The sequence below is a fragment of the Gekko japonicus genome, unplaced genomic scaffold (assembly GCF_001447785.1).
Source record: "Gekko japonicus isolate JY-2015 unplaced genomic scaffold, Gekko_japonicus_V1.1 scaffold562, whole genome shotgun sequence".
NCBI lineage: Eukaryota > Metazoa > Chordata > Lepidosauria > Squamata > Gekkonidae > Gekko > Gekko japonicus.
In genome coordinates, this window is record NW_015172569.1 from 257,683 (window position 1) to 262,399 (window position 4,717).

At 43.4% G+C, this 4,717-nt stretch overlaps 1 protein-coding gene across 4 annotated transcripts in view; it reads right to left on the bottom strand.

Annotated features, from left to right (window-relative positions):
- MTSS1 (metastasis suppressor 1) overlaps window positions 1-4,717 on the bottom strand; it is a 201,520-nt gene that overhangs the window by 34,981 nt on the left and 161,822 nt on the right. The gene's annotated exons all lie outside the window — the stretch shown is intronic.

Here is a 4,717-nt window from a genome sequence, read left to right on the forward strand (position 1 = left end):
CTTTCCCATTTCAAAGCTACTCAAGGTAGAAGGCTTAACAAGTCCCAACAAAATCTGTTGGACGTTTATAAGGCTTTACTGGGAGCCAGAGGCTTTTCACATGGACTCAACGGCTAGTATTGTACTGATGCTGTAACCTGCCTTGAGTACTCCAGGGGAAAGGCAGGCTAGCAGTTCGGGAAACGAATCATCCTTAAAGGGTTAACACACGACCACTTCATGAATTTGACAGGAGATCGAACTAAGAGAGATGCTGACATTCTAACCACCCCCTAACTCAGACATGATGTCCCAACCATGCAGCTATGATATGAAGAATCAAGACATGACCTGCAACTTTCTGCACACACAGATTCCTTCCTCCATTTTCTGGTTTCCTCTAACCATTAGATCCAGATTAGGAAAACTGGATTTTAGGCTAACCTACAAACCGTGAAGTGAAATTGTGGCTTGCAAATGACAGGTTGGCAGGAAACACTAAATGCAGTTTGGCACAACACTGGAACTGGATAACTATGGCTAGAGGAAATACAGGACAGGTTTGGGGAGTAAGAGCGAACAAGGGGAAGGGAAGAGGGGGTTGTGAGCTTATAGCACGTCCTTAATTGAGCCCAGTGTTCCCTCTAAGCTGAGTTAGTGTGAGCTAGCTCACAGTTTTTTAGCCTCCAGCTCACACATTTCTGTCTTAGCTCAGGAAGGAGGGCTCCAAAGCAAACTAATTTATGCAGTAGCCAAATCCTTTGCTCACAACTTTAATGCCAGTAGCTTACAAAGTAGAATTTTTGCTCACAAGACTCTACAGCTTAGAGGGAGCACTGATTGAGTCTCTGAATTCGAGCCAATAATACAGGTCTTTTCTTCTCTCTTCAGAGCGTTACACAAGGATCTTCTACGTCCCCATGCAAACAATGCTTTCTCCTGCAAACACACCTGTATCTATATATACACACATAGACACAGGTGTGGTTAAAGGGAATTGTTTTATTAAAATACCAGATACCTGCAAAAATAATTCCAACATCCTACCCAAGTGGAACAAAGTATGCACATTCTACCTTTGTGCTCCATTTTCTGCATTGCTTATACAGAATGTCATGTCTTAGACCTTTTAGTTTTCTTTTGCACTGTGATCTAAATTCGTCATCCTATTCCCATTGCACTGGGTGTCTTATGCTATCTGATTTTATTTTATTTTTTCATAATCCACCTCGCGTCTCCACAAGAAAGGCAGGCTATAAATAACAGAAGTAAAATGGAAAGAAGTTATTTGCATGCAGCTGCTTATAGCTGCATTATTTTATTTTTTAGGCAGTTTTGCATACTTTTTAATCTGGAGGTCACAATGAAAATATCTATAATAGGTGGTAATCACGGGCACCACAGTTTTGCCACTTGGCCACTGTTATGTATTGTATCTAAAACATTTTAATGCTGTCTTTCCACCCAATAAGGGTCCCCAAGGCAGACTTTTCACATTAAGTATTGACTATCAGCCTATCCATGGGTTTCCCTCTGCAACCATGACATCTAGAAACATTTTTTAAAAACAATCCATTACAGATGCTCTATTACATCCTTGTGCGAGTGCTCACATGCGCCATATGAAATAATGCAGTCCTATAATTAAATAAGCACTTCCAAACATTCACCCTTTTATAGTATGAGGCTTCTGTAGATATTTGTAGCACCCGGTAACATCTGGATCACACACTGACCATTTGTTTCCAGGTCAGGTAATCATCCTCATCTTCAAAAGATACCAGAAACCCATAATCTTACTAACATACAACAGGAGCTCCAAAACTACCTGAGTCCATTTCTTATCAAGTCTTCTAAAAGGACATCAATGCAGTCTCCGAAAGATATTGCAGACAAAAAAAGAAGGGCTTTAAATATAAAACTAAAACCTCTGTAAGGTTGGTTGGGAGAAAGAAGAGAAGAATCAAGATTGAAGGGAGGAAGAGAATGAGTTTCTCACACAAGTTTATCGATGGATGCAATGAAAATTTTATTTCACAATGGATTTTAAGATCATTTGATGAGAGACAATCGGAGCTTCAAATGAGATGAGACAGGCCGTTATCTTTTCAGGGTCTAAAGGGAGTAAAAATATTGAAGCAAGGCACAATTTCTGTATTTCTTTTTGCTGTTCAAAATGGTTCACCGCATTTTATGTTTCAATAAGAATTCATGTGTGGTTTTGCCCATCATGCTGATGGAGACAATGTTAATAAACACAGGTTCTCCCTGGTTTATTTCTTTGGAAAGAGAAGGATGCCCACAAACTGAAAGCTTGCTTGAGATACTTCCCTAGGTAGCACTGGGGGGACAAAACAGAGCCTGAGATTTCATGAAAATAAGAAAGCACGTCATTGACAGAAACCACATCCAAGCTTATGGAAACGGAAGGAAGGAAGGAAGGAAGGAAGGAAGGAAGGAAGGAAGGAAGGAAGGAAGGAAGGAAGGAAGGAACCTTGTATCTGCACATTCATATATTCTGTTTAGCAACCTGACACTTTTATAAATGTTTTCGACTGTCTCCATCCCAGCAATGCCTTGCTTTTCTTTCAGTGTGATTTAAAATTTGTGGCTGCAGAAGTGGAAACTAAGCTTTCAGAACACCTCCAAGAGGCCTACTTAAGTAAAAATTGGCACAACCAAACCTAATAAATCTTAAATCCTAAAATTGTATCACACTGATCAAGCATAAATGTCTAAAGCTGTTGCTGTTTTAGCATCCAAACCCTGCATTTCCCTGTACGCCTTTGACCACACTACTAAGAGAAACTTCTGCAATTACGATCTTGTACCCTCTCTCTTGACAAAGACAGGAATTTACAGCATTGCTTGGCTCCCCTATCGTATAACAAACATCCAAGTAGTCTTTATAGGCTTACAGAAAACATGAAGGACAAGTTTCCACTTCGAGGAATTTAACCATACAGTTCAGTAGGCAGGCAAGGAGTGTGTCAGACATAGGAGATCACAAGGAAGCAAGCAGAGTAGGTGGGAAAAGAAAAGCACCCACCACCCCAATATGAATATAGACAGAATCGCATACCAAGAAAATACCTTTTCTTCCATTTTCTCTTCTCCTTTTTGCCCCTCCCATCTCCTCAAAACATTTCCATCTCCTCAAACCATTTTGGCTAAACATATATGGCGCAAATTTATTTTATGCTACATAGGGCTGCCAAGTGGGGGTGGGGGGCGGGTAAACCCCCGCTTTGGAGGCCCGATTTCTGACGCCGTGGAATCGGGCCCCGGGGGGAACCCCACCCCTACATGCGCATCACCAGGAAGTGACGTGGGCACGCCGGGCACGCTGGGGGCAGTGGCCGTGGCCCTGCCCCAGAGTGCCTGGCGTCCTCCAGTCACTTCCGGGTGATGTGTGCGCGCACACAAGACGCCGGCCGGGAGCCCCCCACTCCCGGCAAAGATACACTTGGCAACCCTAATGCTACATCAGTGTCTGAAGCTGCCTTATACAGTTCAGGCCACTGGTCCATCTAGCTCTCCTGGGTCTCTCTCAATAGATAACTCCAGGCGGGTAGCCATGTTGGACTGAAGTAACAGAGCAAAGTTTGAGTCCAGTGGCACCTTTAAGACCAGCCAAGTTTAATTCTGGGTATAAGGCTTTCGCGTGCATACACACGGACAAAAGCTTATACCCAGAATTAAACTTTGTTGGTCTTGAAGGTGCCACGGGACACAAACGTTGCTCAGCAGACCAAGGCTTGGATCCCATGGCAAATTACTGCTAACGGGCAGGGATCCACTGATTCTGAATCTTACCTTAAACTCCACCACTACCACCCCCGTTCCTGGAAAACCCGTTTGTCAGTAGAGGTTTACTGCGGGGTCTATCAGGACTCCTACTGACCAGCACATGATCATCCTCCTGAACATGTGGAACAGTAAAGTCATCCACAAACCTATCAGTGAAGGAGTGCTTTAAATACCAACGGTGATCACCAAGAGGCATGACTGCAATTCACAATGTACGCCTTCATGTTTGTTTTCCCTTCTCTCCCCCCCCCCGCCCTCTTAACTGAACACACAGAGCTGGGGAAACCAGAAAAGCCCCCAGCCACAAACAACCGAGTTGCCCAGATGACTTTTCAGGATACATCTTTTTACGGATGCCAGCTCTAATATGGCGACAAACAAACTGTGAACAAGGTACCTCCTAGAGAAGAGACACGTACACACACAAAGACATTACTGAACTGTTCACAAAAATGGCTGAATAACATGTTGGTCTTATTTTACACTTCGTTCTACGCACTTTTGTTCATTTCTGTTGAATATTTTTCTTTAACAGTATGATTTAAATGCTAGAACGGTTCAGTCGCAGGGACGCTGCCTTGTACCCTGTGAGATCAGGACTCCCTTGAATTCTCCTCTCACTGAAACACACTAAGTACATACCAGTTTTGCTCATGGGGAGCAGAGGACCTTCATGAACAATTTAGCAGGGCAAAGTGGGATGGTCTCCCTACTCCCAAATCCCTCAAACTGAGATAATTCTCTCCAGGGGGTCGTTTCATAGAAAAAGAGCTAGGGGAACTCATTAGCATAACTCATTAGCATATGCCACACCCCCTGACATCACCGGAAGTGTGTCTTGAGGCCACACCCCCTGACATCACCGGAAGTGTGTCATAAGGCCACACCCACCACTCAGTTAGTCTTATTCTTAAAGGTTAGTCTTAAA